The following is a 21,472-nucleotide window of genomic DNA, read 5'->3' on the forward strand; positions in this document are numbered from 1 at the left end:
CGAGGAGTTATGATACAGTATTAAACTCTTCCCCAAGTGCTCTTCCACAAGCACTAGGCCCACTTGGCCCACCTCATTTTCCAGCACCAGACCCAGCAATGCCTCTTTTCTAGTTGGGCGAAGAACATACTGATCAAGGTAGTCCTCCTGAATACATTTTTCGAAATTCTTCACTCTCTTTACCTTTTACTCTAAAATTATCCCAATGGATATTTCGGGAATTAATTGCCACCAGTATCACCACTCTATAGTTCTTGCACATCTCTGTGATTTCACGTCAGATTTAGTTCTTCTATCATTCTTTCTAAGTATTTGACGGCCGATAGAATACCCATACAAGCGTGATCATACTACTGTAAATCTGAAATTTAAGCTAAATGGAATCTACCCTTGCCCCTTCAAGGACATCCTTCCTTTCCAGCACTGCAATGTCTTCACTTATCAGAACTGCCACGCTACCTCCCTTTTTTCATTCTCTATCTTTTCCAAACATTTTATATTCTTTTATGTTAAGCACCCAGTCCTCACCATTTTTAAGCCACTTTTCTGTTATTTTCTGTGACATAATATCCCCTTACTGCTATTAGTGCTTGACTTTCACCAACGTTATTCACCACTCTTCGTGCATTTTCACACATGCATTGTAATCCTGTCTCTATTTTCCTTATGTAGACAGGCCAACCAGGGGCGATGCCACATTGGATTTGGTACTGGGTAATGAACCCGGCCAGGTGTTAGATTTAGATGTAGGTGAGCACTTTGGTGATAGTGATCACAATTCGGTTAGGTTTACCTTAGCGATGGGCAGGGACAGGTATATACCGCAGGGCAAGAATTATAGCTGGGGGAAAGGAAATTATGATGCGATTAGGCAAGATTCAGGATGCGTAGGATGGGGAAGGAAACTGCAGGGGATGGGAACAATCGAAATGTGGAGCTTATTCAAGGAGCAGCTACTGCGTGTCCTTGATAAGTATGTACCTGCCAGGCAGGGAGGAAGTTGTCGAGCGAGGGAGCCGTGGTTTACTAAAGAAGTTGAAGCGCTTGTCAAGAGGAAGAAGAAGGCTTATGTTAGGATGAGACGTGAAGGCTCAGTTAGGGCGCTTGAGAGTTACAAGCTAGCCAGGAAGGATCTAAAGGGAGAGCTAAGAAGAGCAAGGAGAGGACACGAGAAGTCATTCGCGGATAGGATCAGGGAAAACCCTAAGGCTTTCTATAGGTATATCAGGAATAAAAGAATGACTAGAGTTAGATTAGGGCCAATCAAGGATAGTAGTGGGAAGTTGTGTGTGGAATCAGACGAGATAGGGGAAGCGTTAAATGAATATTTTTCGTCAGTATTTACAGTAGAGAAAGAAAATGTTGTTGAGGAGAATACTGAGATTCAGACTACTAGGCTAGATGGGATTGAGGTTCACAAGGAGGAGGTGTTAGCAATTTTGGAAAGTGTGAAAATAGGTAAGTCCCCTGGGCCAGATGGGATTTCTCCTAGGATTCTCTGGGAAGCTAGGGAGGAGATTGCAGAGCCTTTGTCCTTGATCTTTATGTCGTCATTGTCGACAGGAATAGTGCCGGAAGACTGGAGGATAGCAAATGTTGTCCCATTGTTCAAGAAGGGGAGTAGAGACAGCCCTGGTAATTATAGACCTGTGAGGGTTATTTCAGTTGTGGGTAAAATGTTGGAAAAGGTTATAAGAGACAGGATTTATAATCATCTTGAAAAGAATAAGTTCATTAGTGATAGTCAGCACGGTTTTGTGAAGGGTAGGTCGTGCCTCACAAACCTTATTGAGTTTTTCGAGAAGGTGACCAAACAGGTGGATGAGAGTAAAGCAGTGGATGTGGTGTATATGGATTTCAGTAAGGCGTTTGATAAGGTTCCCCACGGTAGGCTATTGCAGAAAATACGGAAGTATGGGGTTGAAGGTGATTTAGAGCTTTGGATCAGAAATTGGCTAGCTGAAAGAAGACAGAGGGTGGTGGTTGATGGCAAATGTTCATCCTGGAGTTTAGTTACTAGTGGTGTACCGCAAGGATCTGTTTTGGGGCCACTGCTGTTTGTCATTTTTATAAATGACCTGGAAGAGGGTGTAGAAGGGTGGGTTAGTAAATGTGTGGATGACACTAAGGTCGGTGGAGTTGTGGATAGTGCTGAAGGATGTTGTAGGGTACAGAGGGACATAGACAGGCTGCAGAGCTGGGCTGAGAGATGGCAAATGGAGTTTAATGCAGAAAAGTGTGAGGTGATTCACTTTGGAAGGAGTAACAGGAATGCAGAGTACTGGGCTAATGGGAAGATTCTTGGTAGTGTAGATGAACAGAGAGATCTTGGTGTCCAGGTACATAAATCCCTGAAAGTTGCTACCCAGGTTAGTAGGGCTGTTAAGAAGGCATATGGTGTGTTAGCTTTTATTAGTAGGGGGATCGAGTTTCGGAGCCACGAGGTCATGCTGCAGCTGTACAAAACTCTGGTGAGACCGCACCTGGAGTATTGCATGCAGTTCTGGTTATCGCATTATAGGAAGGATGTGGAAGCTTTGGAAAGGGTGCAGAGGAGATTTACTAGGATGTTTACTAGGGGAGACCAAGCGCAGACTGGGTGACCGCTTTGCGGAACATCTCCACTCAGTCCGCAAGCAGGACCCTGAGCTTCCGGTTGCTTGCCATTTCAACACTCCCCCCTGCTCTCATGCTCACATCTCTGTCCTGGGATTGCTGCAGTGTTCCAGTGAACATCAACGCAAGCTCGAGGAACAGCATCTCATCTACCGATTAGGCACACTACAGCCTGCCGGACTGAACATTGAGTTCAATAATTTCAGAGCATGACAGCCCCCCATTTTACTTTCATTTTTAGTTATTTTTTCTTCTTTTTTTTTACATTCTTTTTTACATTTTTTACAATTTTTTTTTGCATTTATTTCATTTCATCTTAGTTTGTTCAGTTTGCTTACCCACTGTTTTTTTTCAGGTTTGCACTTGCTGCTGTTCAATATTCAGTGTATTAGTACCTAATCTGTACTAATGCTTTGTCTTTCAACACACCATTAACATATTGTTTGCCTTTGCTCCGTGACCTTTTGGTCAGCTATGTGGCCTGGTCCAATCTCGACCTCCTTTGTTATCTCTTGCCCCACCCCCACCTCACCTACTTATAACCTGTGACTTTTCTAATATTTGTCAGTTCCGAAGAAGGGTCACTAACCCGAAACGTTAACTCTGCTTCTCTTTTCATAGATGCTGCCAGACCTGCTGAGTAGTTCCAGCATTTCTTGTTTTTATTACTAGGATGTTGCCTGGTATGGAGGGAAGGTCTTACGAGGAAAGGCTGAGGGACTTGAGGTTGTTTTCGTTGGAGAGAAGGAGGAGGAGAGGTGACTTAATAGAGACATATAAGATAATCAGTGGGTTAGATAGGGTGGATAGTGAGAGTCTTTTTCCTCGGGTGGTGATGGCAAACACGAGGGGACATAGCTTTAAGTTGAGGGGTGATAGATATAGGACAGATGTTAGAGGTAGTTTCTTTACTCAGAGAGTAGTAGGGGCGTGGAACGCCCTGCCTGCAACAGTAGTAGACTCGCCAACTTTAAGGGCATTTAAGTGGTCATTGGATAGACATATGGATGAAAATGGAATAGTGTAGGTCAGATGGTTTCACAGGTCAGCGCAACATCGAGGGCCGAAGGGCCTGTACTGCGCTGTAATGTTCTAATTCTAATTCTAATTCCTGTACTCCTTGTCAGTCCATTCCCGCCTAATAAGGAACTACTCCATTCCCTCGTACTGTCTAGCTTTCTCACTCTGAGCCCTCCTAATACTTTGTTATTTCCTACTCGACTGCTATATGTATCTTTCAATTCTCTGTGCACTTTGGGGTTCCGCTCTTGTATTATCGCCTTGTCCTCAGCCCCTGCCTATTTGTCCAAACGTTTTGGGTGGTGGGCCGCATTAGGATTTTTGTATGGCCGCGGGGCCAGTGAGCAAATTTCGAAAGATAAAGGCATTAAAAATGTAACTTACGAATAAAAGCAACAGAAAATGTGCAGTTTTGTGAAGAAGCTGTAAATGGGAGGACTAATTTATTGACTTACTTTCTCATCGCTATATTGAAAACTGAATTTGTGACAAACCTGGCATTGTTTTTGTTTGCATAAGGAATCAGTCTTTACCCACACAATTGATGCAGCAATGTAGAGTATTCAGGACAAATATCAATTTGTCAGGCGTGATCTTGATCTCTTTCTCTGTCTCTCCCTGTGTTCCCACTCTCTGAGTTGTTCCCCTCCCCTCTGTCCCCAATCTGTCTCTGTCCCCACCCTGTCCTCTTTCTCTCTCTCCCAAAGAGAGAGAGAGAGAGAGAGAGAGAGAGAGAGAGAGCTGAGAGAAGCAGTTAGGTAGTAATTGTTGGCAAGAGGCTTTCATGCCGATGTTCGATATGAAGTCATAAGCTGTCAAACAGTACAGCATCTGCACTGAGGATATTCAGGGCTAATCCCGCTCCCTCACTATCCACCCCCTGTAAACCACTGTACCCTACCTCTGGTCTATCTGTCCTATTGGTAGGATAGAACATACCCAGGGTTTGTGAGGGAGAAGCCAGAGATGATGGCTGATCAGCATGGTTCTGAGAGTATGATTATGTTGGTTTGTTGCTAAACCAGTCTGTGGAATAACTTTCCCAAACTTGGCATTGATACATAGATGACAGTGAGGATGAATTTGCAGGGTCAGCTTGCATATTTGTGTTCTTGTTGTGTCCTCATTCGACACCTAAGTTTCAGCTCAATGTTTCATCCGGTTTTATTCCTTATTTTCTTTTTCACTGTTTGACACAGCTGTCTGGATTCCTCGGTCACTTCAGTGGACAGTTAAGGGTCAACCACGTTACTCTAGGAATATTGTCACATATAGACATGACTGGGTAAAGATAGGAATTTTTGTTTCCTGAAGGGCACAAGGTTTCCCTTTAAAACTGCTTAAAATCAATTTTCGTCCTTTCTAATGCATGAAAAATGAAGATAAAATCGAATGCATTAACTTGTTTGTTCAAGAACTGTAACTAACATGAATGGTGATGTAATTGAATCGGTTTGTTCAGTGACTGGAACTAACATTCATGGTGATGTAACCGAAACTATAGCTAATATTAATGGTGATGCCATTTAATTGTGTCTCTGGCGGGTTAACATCAGGTATAATAGGGATTCTTTGAAAATCAAACAGCTCATATGTCGAAGCCTGAACAGACTTCGCTATTTCTCACAGACAATGCACGTAGCTCCCAGGGGCCCGGCTTATGCCATTCACCACACTTCTCTTGCAGCTATCGCTGTCCCAAGTAAAGTATTGTAGCAAGTTATTAATTACCTCATTGAATGCTAGCCTTTATCTCAAGAGGAACTGTACTCTCGAGGGTTGGAAGTCATACTACGTTTGTATGAGACTCGGCTTCGATGCCATCTGGAATACTGCTTTTAATTCTGGGCCCTGGGCCTCAGCAGGACAAATGTTGGCCTTGAAGGGCATGCAGTGCAGATTCACCAGAAGGGTATCAGACCTTCGATGGCTAAATTATGAGGAAGTACTGTATAAACTTGGCTTATTATCCCTTGATGTTAGCAAATTAAAGGACAATCTAATTCAGGTGTTTAAAATGATTGAAAAGATTTGATAGCGTAGATAGAGACAAGGTATTTCTTCTGATGCAGCAAAATTTAGAGATAGGCCCTTCATGGACAATGGCCAGAAGCATTCCTTCTCGCAAACGGTAGCAGACATCTACAACTCTCTCTGGAAATGTTCAGAACAGAGCACGCTGAGGGGAGATGAAACTGATTGTATAAAATAATGATGGTCTTAGATAAAGTGGTCATTAGCATTGAGGTCAATAACTCGGGGATTCAGATTAACAATAATTGACAGAAGGATTAGAGAGGAGATGAGGAGAACGTTGTTCATCCATGTGGTTGTGGGAGTATGGAACTCACTATCTTAAGGGTGGTAGGAGCACACATCCTTGTCGCATTCAAAATGTACTTGAATATTCACTTGATAGGCCATAAGCTAAAAGGCGTGAAACAAAATCTGCAAAATGGTTTTGGGCTGGATAGCTCTATTTTGACCGGCACAGATACGATGGGCCGAATGGCATCCTTCTGTGCCGTAACTTTTTATGTTTCTCTGAAACAATTCTTCAGACTAGTTCAATTGAAAACTGCAAAGCTCAGATTGATAGATTTTCGTTAGGCGAGGCTATCAATGTTTCAGGAAGCGAGACATGTAGATGGAGTAAAGATACAGATCAGCCATAATCGAATTGAAATACAAACCAGGCTGGAGGAGTCTAATGGTCTCCTCTTGTTCCTTTGTTTGTACTTCGTACATTTGGTGCCAAACAAAGAGTGGATTCCAACAGTTGTGTTGTTGCGTAGAATCCGGAATCTCTGCTGATCTATTCAAAACTATTTTCACAATTAAACTAAAGAGCACCTAGGTAATGTGAACCAAAGATGGGGATGGTGGATGTGGTCTTTTGACCATCCTAGAATTGAACACACTATGAGAACATTAAGGGACAACAATTAAGAGGCATGACTGTAGGAATGACATGGAAACAAAGGGCATCAGTTAATATGCATGACTGTAGGAATGGCATGCAAACAGAGGGGCATCGATTAACAGACTAGCTGTGGGAATGACATGGAAACAAAGTGATGGCAATTAATAAATATGGCTGTAGGAATGACATGGAAACAAAGGGGCAACACTAAATGGACATGAGTGTAGGAATAACATAGAATGAAGGAATAGCAGCTAACAGACATGGCTTTAGGAATGACATGGAAACAAAGAGACATCATTTTATAGACTAGCTGTGGGAATGACATGATAACAAAGGGACATCAATTAATGGACGTGGCTTTAGGAACGATAGGGAAATGAAGGGACAGCAAGTAATACTCATGACTCTACGAATGACGGGTTCCGAAGAAGGGTCACTGACCCGAAACGTTAACTCTGCTTCTCTTTCCACAGCTGCTGCCAGATCTGCTGAGTGATTCCAGCATTTCTTGTTTTTGTTTCAGATTTCCAGCATCCGCAGTATTTTGCTTTTATTAAGGTAAGAGATGCACCTGGATTCCAGACTTACATCGCTCCTGGCTTTATTAAATAATTCCCCTCATCTCTAGCTGTTTTGATTGAATAATTCATAAATTAACAATATACTTCAGAATTGCTGCACTATTGATGTCGACAGGTGAATAAGTTGATGAATTTATTTAATTAGATACTAAACTGTGATTTAGTTTTAAGGAATAAGATTATTAAACATTCTTGTCCACCCCATCTGTGCAGTTTATCGTTCACTGCTCCTCCCAACCGTTCAGTTTATCTTTCATACCTCTTCCCAAATCAGCAGTTTCTGGTTTCTCTCCACTAATCCCAAACACTCTTTCTGATCCTCCCGCTGGTCCTCATCATTGCTGCTTCCAAGTCTAGCTCCTTACTCCAACATAGTGCGTGAGCTCAAACATCCAGTATGGCCATTGGATTTCTTCTTTAGATTCGCATTGCATTCTTTTGCACCCATCAGCGGTCTCACCTTTCCTCGAAATCCAATATATTGCAGATGTTTGCATTCCACATTCCTCACTGTGGATGCATTGTAGGCTTCTCCAGAGATCTTGGATTGTTTTTGACATGCCATTTTATTTAATTCCGCATACCAATTTGTAACTGCTTCAGTTAATGACAGCCTTGCCTTATTATCCATGAGTTAACAGTTTTAAACTCCACTCTTAAATCTTAATCAGTTTTCCAGGTCGACCAGGAAATATGCTGGGAGTGCTGCATTGTGGGGCCCGTGGTTCTCCCATGCCACATTAAAACGATTCCCCAGTTGGATGATTGAGAAGGAAGTTTTAGAATGGCATTGGATGATGGAAGAAGGACCGTCAGTTCGCTTTGTGTTCTGGATACGATACTTTCATCAACCAAGGCGGCCATTGCTAGGATAACTGGCTAATCGTCTCATAGCTGTCCGTGTGGCTGAGCTCATACAGACTGGCTGCTGGGTCTGCCAATGTGAAGCATTTCTAATATACTGACATACCTGTCAGGGGGTCACATTGGTAAAAGATTTCACAATCTTTGTTTTTTTGCTTGTGATATGATAGTTTAATTGGTTTTGATTTTTATTACATTTCGCAGTGTTGATTTTGTTTCATTAATTTATTATATTAAATCTGCATGCTTTCTTACTAATTTATTTAATTCATCAGCACACAATCAACTCTTTGACAATTCTTTTTATTTTAATGGCTTTTGTTTGCCTATCAGTTTGTCTCTGGCTTCTCCCAGTTCTGCCTTTATACCATTTCCCATTGCTTCAAGTATCAAAGCTGGGCTATCGGATCAAAGGAACAGGAGGAGGCCAGTGAGATCATCGAGCCTGTTGTTTCATGCAATGAGATAATGTCTGCAGAAACTTTATACATTCAGCTCAATGTAATACCTCTGCTGCGAATCTAGTGTTTAGCATTTCGTCTCTCTCTCGCTACCTTTCTCTTACAGTTAATTTAGTGGCGATTGCGATCCTGTCTCAAGGAAGATGCGGTCTCTCCAAATGTATCACTTGGTACCCAGTGTCGATGGCAGTGACGGATCTCCTAGTCATTACAACTGCTGTGCTATTAAACCGGATCCCTGGCATTTACTTTCCAGGTAGCTTCCTGTCCATTACTCCCTTGTGTAGTCTCAGCATTACATTAATTTATGCATCCAGAGACTGTTCTGTTTGGTTAACAGTCGCTTTCACCTTTGATCGATTTGTAGCCATTTATTGCCATAGGCTGAAAGCAAAATATTGTACTGATAAAACGGCAGCCATGGTTATAGGAACAGTCTGTTTACTGGGGTGTTTAATCAATATCCCCTGGTATTTTATGCTCGAATCCATTTACATAATTGACAATGTCCCGTGGTTCTGCAGACAGAAGGATATCCGTTACTCTTCACTTGTATGGGCAGCATTTGATTAGATTGACCGCATTTTAACCCCTTGTCTCCCGTTCTTTCTTCTCATTTTACTTAATACCCTGACAGTCAGACACATTCTAGCGGCCAGCAAAGCCCGCAAGAGACTTCAGGCCCACTACAACAGAGATAATCAGAATGATCGAGAGATGGAGAGTTGGAGAAAGTCCATTGTATTACTGTTTGCCATTTCTGGCAGTTTCATTCTGCTTTGGATGACATATGTTGTACAATTCTTATATGTGCAATTAACAAATGATTCTAAAATCAAAGATTTCACTGATCCAAAATTTATTTTTCGGGAAAGTGCAAATATGCTTCAGCTTTTGAGCTGCTGCACCAACACGTTTACTTATGCAGTGACTCAGAAAAAAGTCAGGGAGCACTTAAATATTATGGTGCAATATCCAGTGACTTTAATGTGGAAATTGTTTAAATAATGAAAATAATTAATTCCAGCAATATTTCAGCCTTACATGAATAGACGTAGCCTACTCTATATTTGCAAAACAAAGCTTGATTGTTCAATGGCTATGGATGAAGGTGAAATGGAAACATTCTTTCCGTTTTGTCAGCTGTATCAAAATCATTTTAAAAATTGTGTAAATATAAGCTTTAGACAGTATAATGAGTGAAGTGCTGATGTGGAATGTGGACGGTGATCATACAAGCCAATTTTCAGACAGACACATCTCGATTAACTGAAAAGTGACTTTCCTGAACCAGCGAGGCAAACATCCCAATTTACTGACAGGTGAATTTCCTTTACCAGAGGCACAAACAGCCCAAGGTAGTGACAAATGACCTTCCTGTAATATTTTTTATTTTATTTAGACATACAGCACGGAAACAGGCCCTACGGCCCACCGAGTCTGTGCCTACCATCAACCACCCATTTATACTAATCCTACACTACTCCCATATTCCTACCACATCCCCACCTGTCCCTATATTCCCCTACCATCTACCTATACTAGGGGCAATTTATAATGGCTAATTTTACCTATCAAGTCTTTTGGTGGTGGGAGGGAACTGGAGTACCCGGCGAAAACCCACACAGATACAGGGAGAACTTGCAAACTCCACACAGGCAGTACCCAGAATTGAACCCGGGTCACTGGAGCTGTGAGGCTGTGGTGCAAGCCACTGTGCCGCTGTGCCGCCCTTAACACATAGACACACGAGCACCCTAAATTGCTAAAAGTTGAACTTCCTATTACCAGAGACACCAACGACGCAGTTAACCAGCAGGTGACATTCCTGTACCAGAGACACAAACATTCCAATTTACTGACAGGTGGTATTCCTGTACCAGAGACACAAACTTCTCAATTTACTGACGGGTGCACTTCCTCCATCAGTGACACAGATATGCGAATGCACAAGAATATGGCCTTACTGTGCTAATGATTTAAAAAAAATACAGTTTACTAATAGTTCAGAATCAATTTCGCGGTCACGTGACAAGAAGTTTGCACTGGATTGGCCTAGACTTTGTCTGCTCCAAACGGGATCCTTGATGAAAGTCTGTCACATGTCTTGCTCTGTGACAATGTCCTTCATTTACCTTTGTGTATTAACTGGCAGCTGTTTATTAAAGCTGTCATAAATACGATATAATTATATTGCTTATTCACAGTACCTCTGACAGAGACCAGTTTGGGTCTGATACAGCAGGATGGGGAAAACACAGAGTGGTGGGGATACTTTTTGGATGATTCCGCTATTTGGAAAGAGTGTGGGACAGTAGGATTGGTACAGAGTTATGGAGAGGTAGCAGCGCAATGGGTTTAGATTGGGAATGAAAATTAAAGAACATGGGGAGAGGGCTGACAATGGGATTAGCTTTGGATTGCTATGGGGGAAAGCAAGGAGATGAGGTTAATTATGGATTGATTACAGGGCTATGAGGAGACAGCATGATGGTCAGGTTAGTTTCGAGATTGATACAGTGCTGAGCAGCGAGTGTACCAATGTGACTTGTTTGACATTGATAGGTGGCTGTGGAGAGAGAACGGTGCAGTGGGAATAGTTTTGGAACTGATGCAGGGCTATGGGAAAGAATGGGCCAGAAAGTTTGGACTGAGACAGTGTTATGAGGATAGACTATGAAAAGTGTTTAATTCTTTGATCAATCAATCCAAAAATAATCCAACTGTTCGCTTTTGGAGTTCACAAGGTAGTGTACCGTGCCATATAAATGAAAGTTCCTTCCTATTTCCTTTATCAATTAGGTGCCACATATATTGATGGGCACAATGCTTTCCTTCTGTAAATTGAATTTACATGCCTAAGCCATATTGATTTGAAATTAAGCAAAACGGTGCTGTACTACTTGTGAAATCAAGTTATTCTGCTGTACACGAGCTTAGATTAGCAAGGGCAGAACCCCTATTTGCTAAAAAAAAAACGTCGGGATGAAATAATTGGTAGAACCATCAGCATATAGTCTTAATCAGACTTCGATCCTCTGGGATGAGCACATATGTTTATACTTTTTCATCCAATACCACAATTTACTGCCCATAAATGTAGAACTGAATTTGAATGTTTATCAGAAAAATTATCTTGCTTTAATGTCCGCCTTTTATGACCTCAGGACGTCCCAATGTACTGTGCAACCAATGAAGTACTTTTTGAAGTGCAGTCATTGTTGTAAAACCAGTTCTGATGAAAGGTCACAGGGCTGCAAAATTAACTTTGTTTCTTTTTCCACAGGCACTGTCTGACCTCAGTGTTTAGAGCATTTTCTTTTTTTGCTTCTCAAATGGTAGTCCCTGTGTGAGAGATGACAGCCTATTCCTCTGTGGCTGCTTGTGACCCTGCCCTTCTCCAGTACAGCACAAAGACCCCCGTCATCAGGAGCAGGTATCTCAATGAGCAGATCGCTTAACTCCCGGTACTGCCAAGCAAAATATTGGGCATTTGTGGTCGGGTTTTCAGAATGAGTTGCCCGCTTTACACACTGTAGACTAATGCAAATGGGTGTAAATAGCTGCATTCTAGATTCCCCATTATTTACACGGCGGAATTAACGATTCACTGGACGCTTGTTGAAAAACTGTCCTGAGCCATAGCTTCGTCTCTCTGTACTCCACTTACAACTTTGCACAATATTGCGTTAAATCTAATCGACGATTTCACCACCGTCTGGAGACATTTATCACAACAGCAGTCACATTAAAAAAGACAGAATAAAATGTAACAAAAGTTGAAAATTGAAAACATATTATCCTGGAAATTCGGCAGGTCGGTCTGAATTAGGAGAGAGAATAGAAGAATTCATATTGCATGAAGAGAACACAGAGGTTTACATTTCAGTGAGAGAACAGAGGGGTTCATGTTTAGGGCCAGCTGCTTCTTCAGCAAATTCCAGGCCTCCCACATTAACGGATTTGTTCTCTCCACAGATGATGTCAGGCCTCATCACCTTCTTCTGATCAGCCAAGCGCTACTTAGAGTTTCTGGACAATAAATCGACACCCAACATGCTATAGAATGTATAGTCACTGTCTTCCTCTGCTCCACACCTGCAGTAGTGCATCAATGTTCACTGTGCTGGTGCTTGCACCTTATGTTAGGATAGGGAAATTTATTCGTTTTAAGAACTGGGGCTGAAATATTCCAACCAGCCTTATAGTTTCCTCTTTGATTAAGAGCTACAGGCAATCTGCACTGAAGGAGACAATTCTGGCCTTCCCTCCAGCAATTCTTGACACATTAACACTTTCGGACTTGCTGCATTGCAGAATCGACATATTTGGAGATATAACACTACACCCTGAGGATGGAGAAACTTTGTAAGGAGAACAAATTTAAATATTTGTATTTACAGACCAGTTAGAATCAATGCCTATGAGCTGCCACTGAGGATGAGTAGGTGGGTCATTAAACGCTTGGTGGTGGGCCTTTTGTCATTGATTATCCCTGCACTAGAAGGTCGATGGCGACTATGTCATACAAACACAGAAAATTCTCTCCTTCTTCTTCATTATTTGAGCTTAGAATGCTTCCCAAAACTTCGAAAAATTCTTCATCTTTGTTTCAATTTCTAATGAGCAGTGGAGGACGGAGATTTCCACAAAGAGAGGGCGAAGACTTCTGGAAGCAAGGGCAACAATTGTTCATTCTCACCGTCACACTCCGACCCAATTATCCATTTGTGAGTCTGATGTCAGTTCATGAATTGGTGCTTATTTAGTGGCAATAGATTGTTTTTGAGTTGATGACAGCAGACACCGTGTCTGGAGCACGACAGAAAGCCCTGGCAGCAGGGAAATCCTGGCTAGGCAAATGGAGAGTATTAAATCACACTTCTGACTTGTGCCTTGTAGATGGTGGGCAGGCTTTGGGAAATCAGGAAGTGAGTTACTCGCCACAGGTTTCCTACCCTCTGACATGCTCTTGCAACCTATTTATATGGCTACTCCAGTTCAGTTTCTGGTCAATGATAACCCCCAGGCTATTGATAGTGGGGGATTCAGCGATCGTGATGCCATTGAATATCAAAGGGAGATTGGTAGATTCCCTCTTGTTTGAGATAATGTTGCGACCGAGGCGGGAGTAATGCACTGTCAATTCCGTCCCAGTCATCCAAAGATCACAGCATATTACTAAAATTGACCACCTACCGGAAATTGGCCAAATTAAACACTTTATTACTGCCCATAATAAAACACTTCTCAGAGACTCAAGGTAAAAAGGAATTTGCTACCTCCAAAAATGCAAAGATTCATTTCCAGGCGAAACACAGCCTGCAGGCCAATGTACATTTTCTGCTGAGAGAGACAAATTCTTCCTTCAGGGGAGAGCACGCTTTGCTTCTAGCCAGTCTTACACACAGACAAACTTATGCAATATGGCATGTAACCGCATCTTTCTTGCTGTTGCTTAGGAACAGGCTTGTAGCTGGCACACACTGTTCCAGAAAATATTAAAAAATTCTTTCTGTCTTAAAGGCGCACAGACACCCCCTTAGTTTTTAAACAGGGAAAAATAACACTTCCATGACACCTCTGCCCTTGGCAAAATGAAATGCCATTCTTAAAATGCATTTCATTACAATGCAAAACAGAAACTGCAAATTCATTCCAAACATACTTTCACATTCTTGTTCCCATTCACTCCACTGGTAATTAACATTTTTTATTGTATAATCGATATTCATGTAACTTAACAAGGTTAAATTGGTTTCACAGGTCGGCGCAACATCGAGGGCCGAAGGGCCTGTACTGCGCTGTAATGTTCTATATGTAGGTGGTACCACTATCTGTTCAACAACTGTCCAGTCTTCTTCCACAGGTCTATCAGCCAGACCCCATTTCCTCATCAAAACCATGTCTTCAATACAATAGCCTTCTGGAACTCCTGTCACCCCAGCATCTGTCATAGCCGACTGTGCCAGTCTGTATAACTCTGGATCAGCTTGTTGTGCTGCAATTTTAGAAGATCTATTAAGCATCTTATTTGGATTATCTAAATCTCCAAATAAGGTTTCAGATACTCGGCTATCTGTTTACTGAAGTTTTCCTCTGACATTGGATCCTTTTTAGCCTTTACTTGGGTTACTATACACACAGGAAATATTCCTGGAGCTTGTTCCTGTAATTGTTCCGTTTATTTAACTTCATTTGGTTTCTCTGTAATAATAGGAGAAACTGATACTTTTGATCCAGCGAGATCATTTCCTTGTAGTAGATCAATTCCCTCTACTGGCAAACTATGGACAACTCCTGCAGTTACCATCCCAGATATTCGGTCACTCTCCAGGCCACTTTATATAAAGGTACAGGTATCTACTCCCTGCCAATTCCATTGATTAAAAGTTTAGCGTTAGGGTGCTCTCTGGTGGAAACGCTATACCTTTCCCCAGCAAAAGTGTTTGAGTGCTTTTGTATCCCTGAGTATACTGACAGGTTTTCCTGCCTCATGTAAAGGATATGCAGTTACTTTTCCCTTTGATAAAAATTCGTTATCACTTTCAGGTATCATATTTTTAACTTTTACACTCACTTTAGTTTTTGTGTCTGGTTTTATGGCTGCTTTTAAAGCTACAGGCTGGTCTGCTGTATTCTCAGTCAGATTTTTTCTCTGCTTTAGCTTTGTGTACCTCAACAAGTCCTATGGGTTTACCTCACAACTTCCAACATTCAGAACAATGATAATGCACCTTGTGCCAATGATAATGCTTCGGTTTGCTGACCTCACTTCTACCTTCAACGTCTTCCTTTCTGGCCTGAGGAGGTGATCCTGGGGCATGTCCAACTGTTCCTTCTTGTCCCCGGCTACTTGATGTGATGTTTAAACTCTTTCAAGAGAAGTAAATTTCCAAGGTTCTCATATGCAGTTTCCATCTTTAATGGCCGTATCCAACGGTCAAAATAAATTTGCTTCACCCTCTCAAATTCTACAGAAGTCTGCCCAGCCAATCTCCTTGAGTTCTGAAACATCTGATGGTAAGCTTCAGGTACAAACTCACATGCAGCGAGAATAGCCTTTTATTGCTATCTCATACTCTGTCGCAGCCTCTTCTGGAAGCATGGCATAAACGTCATGAGTTCTGCCCATCAACCTGTTTTGCATAAGCAATGACCAGCTTTCCTTCGGCTATTTCATTTGTTTGGATATATTTTCAAAGATATGAAAAACCGCCTCTATGCCACTTTCCTCAAACTTAGGAAGAGTTGAATTAAATAGCTTTTCGCTGGGTCCTGGGATTAATTCTGATTCTTCCTGACCAGACCTTTCATGGATTCAAGACTACCCTTTTTTGTTAGTTCCAACTCTTTTAACCTACATTCCCCTTCTCCTCTTTCACTTTCTCTCCGAAGTTCAAGTTTTCTTATTGGCATTGATGTTTCTTTCGCAGCCTCATTTTTTTTTCTTGTTCCTGCTCAAGTTTTTTTCGTTTCTAGCTGAATTCTAGCCAATTTCACTGCATCACTCTTTGGCTTACTATCTTCTTTTGCCTCTACTTCTTCTTCCAATTTTAAATGTTGAACCATCACATCAAATATCTCTGCTTTTTAGAACCTGAATTCAACTCTAACCCCAATTTTGTTCCCAAGTCTTTTAGTTTATTCTTAATTAAAGCTGTCAAGCCACTGATGGTCACATACTCCTTTCGCAGAAAAACTGTTGCAACTGGTAATGCCATTGTGATGGTACACCCTTTACCCTATTATACAAGAAACCTGGTCCTTTTTTTTTCTCTTTCAAATTGTTACTTCCTACATAATTCACGTAATTGGTGTTGGAATTGAATCCCGAATGATCGGGCCCCCATTGAATGGGCTGAATTTTACTGGGGCGTTGCCATCCGTGGCAGTGTCCTTGGAACTCAGCACAGCGGTCGCCGCAGAGCCCTCGCAATATTTCATGCAGGAGCTCATTAACATCACTGCACCGAGCCTCTCCCCTACATGCCTCCCCCCCCCACCCACCCCCGATATTACGTGGGGCGAGGCGGGACATTCAGCGCAGTGAGAAACCCTTTGACAGTTGTGCAGCAGGTTCTGTGGCCCTATTTTAAGTGCCCCATCACCTGCTGCCTGACAGCTGTCAAAGAAATGCTGACCTGACTGCTGAAGAGTCTGGCTGGTGTCAATCTGGCAGCAAAGCAGAAAGTGCTGCAGAAATCCAGCAGGTCAGGCAGCATCTGTGGAGACAGAAGCAGAGTTAACTTGTCCAAGTTCACAGACCTGGAAGTTAACTCTGCTTCTCTCTCCACAGCTGCTGCCTGACCTGCCAAGTTACCTGAGCACTTTTCGCTTTGCTTCCACATACTTACACTGTTGTGTCCCAGTGTCCTGTGAAGTTGCGATCATGTTCCACTCAAGTGTCACATTCCTTCTTGTAGGCGTGCTGCACCAAGGTGAGCAATCTTAAATTTGCATATTCCAGGAAGCAAGACTTAAATACACCATAAACGTAATTACAGAGGTTTGCAGAGAACACACGAACACACATGGGAATGCATGGGTGTCACAGCAATGTAAAAATGTCTTTCACTAAATGTTCCTCATCAGCATGTGTGTCTTCTTCTGTGTGCGAATGATATGTGCCAGCATGTAGCGCCAATGTCACATCCCTTTGTACCGTTGGCCCTTCAGAAGAGCCAAAACATGCAATAACATCATTGCCATGCCACCATTACACATGAGCATCTCCACCAATGCAGTGACATGGACATTGGCTCAGTCAGCTGCTGCCTCTAATGGTTTACACAGGGATGCTGCAGATGTGGACTGATGCACAGCAGGTGAACTAGGGTTATGTATGGCTTGCAGCGGTCATGTCGGTTCCTATGGAGCAGACGGCATTTGTCTGATAAGCCACTTCCGACATCCCTACCTCACTGCTAGCCATGCATACACAGCCTGGGTGCCATCTGCCCTCCCATGCGTCTTTCTTGTAGGGTAGGCGGTGGCGTAGTGGTATTATCACTGGACTAGTAAACCAGAGACCCAGGGTATTCCTCTGGGGACATGGCTTCGAATCCCACCACAGCAGAAAGTGGAATTTGAACTTAATAAAAATCTGGAATTAAAAACTAGTCTAATGATGGCTATGAAACCATTGTCGATTGTTGTAAAAACCCATCTGTTCACGAATGTCCTTTAGGGAAGGAAATATGCTGTCCTTACCTGGTCTGGCCTACATGTGACTCCAGACCCACAGCAACGTGGTTAACTCTTACATGCCCTCTGAAATGGCCTAGCAAGCCACTCAGTTGTACCTAACCGCTACGAAGTCTATAAAAAGGAATGAAACCGGACGGACCACCCGGCATCGACCTAGGCACCGGAAATGACAACGGCAAACCCAGCCCTGTCGACCCTGCAAAGTCCTCCTTACTAACATCTGGGGGCTTGTGCCAAAGTTGGGAGAGCTGTCTCACAGACTAGTCAAGCAACAGCCTGACAGTCATACTCATGGAATCATACCTTACAGACAATGTCCCAGACACTGCCATCACCATCCCCGGGTACGTCCTGTCCCACCGGCAAGACAGACCCAGCAGAGGTGGTGGCACAGTGGTATACAGTAGGGAGGGAGTTGTCCTAGGAGTCCTCAACATCGACTCCAGCCCTCATGAAGTCTCATGGCATCAGGTTAAATATGGGCAAGGTAACCTCCTACTGATTACCACCTACCGCCCTCCCTCAGCTGATGACTCAGTACTCCTCCATGTTGAACACCACTTGGAGGAAGCACTGAGGGTGGCAAGGGCACAAAATGTACTCTGGGTGGGGGACTTCAATGTCCATCACCATGAGTGGCACGGTAGCACCACTACTGACCGAGCTGGCCGAGTCCTAAAGGACATGGCTGCTAGACTGGGTCTGCGGCAGGTGGTGGGGGAACCAACACGAGGGAAGAACATACTCGACCTCGTCCTCTCCAATCTGCCTGCCGCGGATGCATCTGTCCATGACAGTATTGGTAGGAGTGACCACCGCACAGTCCTTGTGGAGACGAAGTCCCGCCTTCACATTGAGGATACTGTCCATCGTGTTGTGTGGCACTATCACCGTGCTGAGTGGGATAGATTTCGAATGGATCCAGCAAATCAAAACTGGGCATCCATGAGGCGCTGTGGGCCATCAGCAGCAGCAGAATTGTACTCAACCATAATCTGTAACCTCATGGCCCGGCATATCCCCTACTCTACCATTACCATCAAGCCAGGAGACCAACCCTGGTTCAATGAAGAGTGCAGGAGGGCATGCCAGGAGCAGCACCAGGCATACCTCAAAATGAGGTGTCAACCTGGTGAAGCTACAACCCAGGACTACTTGCATGCCAAACTGCATAAGCAGCATGCGATGGACAGAGTTAAGTGATCCCATAACCAACGGATCAGATCTAAGCTCTGCAGTCCTGCCACATACAGCCGTGAATGGTGGTGGACAATTAAACAACTAACTGGAGGAGGTGGTTCCACAAATATCCCCATCCTCAATGATGGGGGAGCCCAGCACATCAGTGCAAAAGATAAGGCTGAAACATTTGCAACAATCTTCAGCCAGAAATGCCGAGTTGATGATCCATCTCGGCCTCCTCCTGAAGTCCCCAGCATCACAGATGCCAAACTTCAGCCAATTCGATTCACTCCACGTGATATCAAGAAACGACTGAAGGCACTGGATACTGCAAAGGTTATGGGCCCTGACAATATTCCAGCAATAGTACTGATGACCTGTGCTCCAGAACTTGCCGCGCCCCTCGCCAAGGTGTTTCAGTACAGCTCTAAAACTGGCATCTACCCTGCAATGTGGAAAATTGCCCAGGTATGTCCTGTACACAAAAAGCAGGACAAGTACAACCCGGCCAATTACCGCCCCATTAGCCGACTCTCAATCATCAGTAAAGTGATGGAATGTGTCATCAACAGTGCCATCAAGCGGCACTTGCTTAGCAACAACCTGCTCAGTGACGCTCAGTTTGGGTTCCACCAGGGCCACTCAGCTCCTGACCTCATTACAGCCTTGGTTCAAACATGGACAAAAGAGCTGAACTCAGGAGGTGAGGTGGGACAGACTGCCCTTGACATCAAGGCAGCATTTGACCGAGTATGGCATCAAGGAGCCCTAGCAAAACTGAGGTCAATGGAAATCAGGGGGAAAACCCTCCACTGGCTGGAGTCATACCGAGCGCAAAGGAAGATGGTTGTGGTTGTTGGAGGTCAATCATCTGAGCTCCAGGACAGCACTGCAGGAGTACCTCAGGGTAGTGTCCTAGGCCCAACCATCTTCAGCTGCTTCATCAATGACCTTCCTTCAATCATAAGGTCAGAAGTGGGGATGTTCGCTGATGATTGCACAATGTTCAGCACCATTCGTGACTCCTCAGATACTGAAGCAGTCTGTGTAGAAATGCAGCAAGACCTGGACAATATCCAGGCTTGGGCTGATAAGTGGCAAGTAACATTCGTGCCACACAAGTGCCAGGCAATGACCATCTCCAACAAAAGAGAATCTAACCATCTCCCCTTGACATTCAACGGCATTACCATCGCTGAATCCCCCACTATCAACATCCTAGGGGCTACCATTGATTGAAAACTGAACTGGAGTAGCCATATAAATACCGTGGCTACAAGAGCAGGTCAGAGGCTAGGAATCCTGAGGCGAGTAACTCACCTCCTGACTCCTCAAAGCCTGTCCACAATCTACAAGGCACAAGTTAGGAGTGTGATGGAATACTCTCCACTTGCCTGGATGGGTGCAGCTCCAACAACACTCAAGAAGCTCGACACCATCCAGGACAAAGCGGCCCGCTTGATTGGCACACCATCTGCAAATATTTATTCCCTCCACCACCGACGCACAGTGGCAGCAGTGTGTACCATCTGCAAGCTGCACTGCAGCAATGCACCAAGGCTCTTTCGACAGCACCTTCCAAACCCGCGACCTCTAACAACTAGAAGGACAGGGCAGCAAATACATGGGAACACCACCACCTGCAAGTTCCCCTCCAAGTCGCACACCACCCTGACTTGGAAGGATATCGCCGTTCCTTCACTGTCGCTGGGTCAAAATCCTGGAACTCCCTTCCTAACAGCACTGTGGGTGTACCTACCCCACATGGACTGCAGCGGTTCAAGAAGGCAGCTCACCACCACCTTCTCAAGGGCAATTAGGGATGGGCAATAAATGCTGGCCTGGCCAGCGACGCCCACATCCCTTGACTGAATATCAAAAAAATATATTGCAGGTCCTCAGTGTCCTCATATTCTGAGGAGGAATCCTGTTGACGTTCCTTTTCATCATGCCAGGCCTGGCCCCTATTGGGTGCGTAGTTGTGCACAGCAGCAAAGAAAGAAGCTGGCTTTTTTGACCCGTAGTACTGGGCCTTACCCTATCCATACAGACATTGGAGGTGCTTTTTCAGCATCCTGATCTCCGGCTCAATGGTTTCTCATGTAGCTCAGTGGCTGGCGTTGTATCTCTCCTCTGCAACATTGGTGGAGTCTCTCACCGGTGTCCGGAGCCATGTCTGTGAAGGATAGCCCTTATCTCCAAGAAGCCAACCCTCCATCTGAGCCAGTTCAGTGAACAGTGGTGGCAGCCGGGACTGGCGCAAGACCCAAGTGTCATGGCAGCTGCCTGAGAAGTGGTTACAGATTCACTGTAAGCATCTGTGGTGTTCACATATCATCTTCACCTAGCTTGAGAGGACTCCTTTAATGGTGAATGCTGCAGGTGGTAGCCTGGCAATAGGCCTGATGGCCACATGAGTGCAGTCTATGAACATTATTACCTATGGTTCTCTAGCAATGGTGCCAGAAACAATGGCCCTCTGTGCCTGGTTCTGAGAGTCCGTCCTGAAGTGGCCATGCTCACTGGCCCTCCAGTGCAGGGCATTGGTAACCTCCCTGATGCAGCGATGCATTGCTGACTGTGACCCCAGAAAGGTCTCTGGTGGGCCCCTA

At 43.9% G+C, this 21,472-nt stretch overlaps 1 protein-coding gene and 1 pseudogene across 1 annotated transcript in view; both read left to right on the plus strand.

The window, feature by feature from the left end:
- Positions 1 to 21,472, plus strand: part of LOC137349258 (zinc finger protein 16-like) — an 824,782-nt gene that overhangs the window by 390,654 nt on the left and 412,656 nt on the right. The window lies entirely within an intron of this gene.
- Positions 5,269 to 9,476, plus strand: LOC137349274 (G-protein coupled receptor 15-like; annotated as a pseudogene).

The sequence above is a fragment of the Heterodontus francisci genome, chromosome 34 (genome assembly GCF_036365525.1).
Source record: "Heterodontus francisci isolate sHetFra1 chromosome 34, sHetFra1.hap1, whole genome shotgun sequence".
Lineage (NCBI taxonomy): Eukaryota > Metazoa > Chordata > Chondrichthyes > Heterodontiformes > Heterodontidae > Heterodontus > Heterodontus francisci.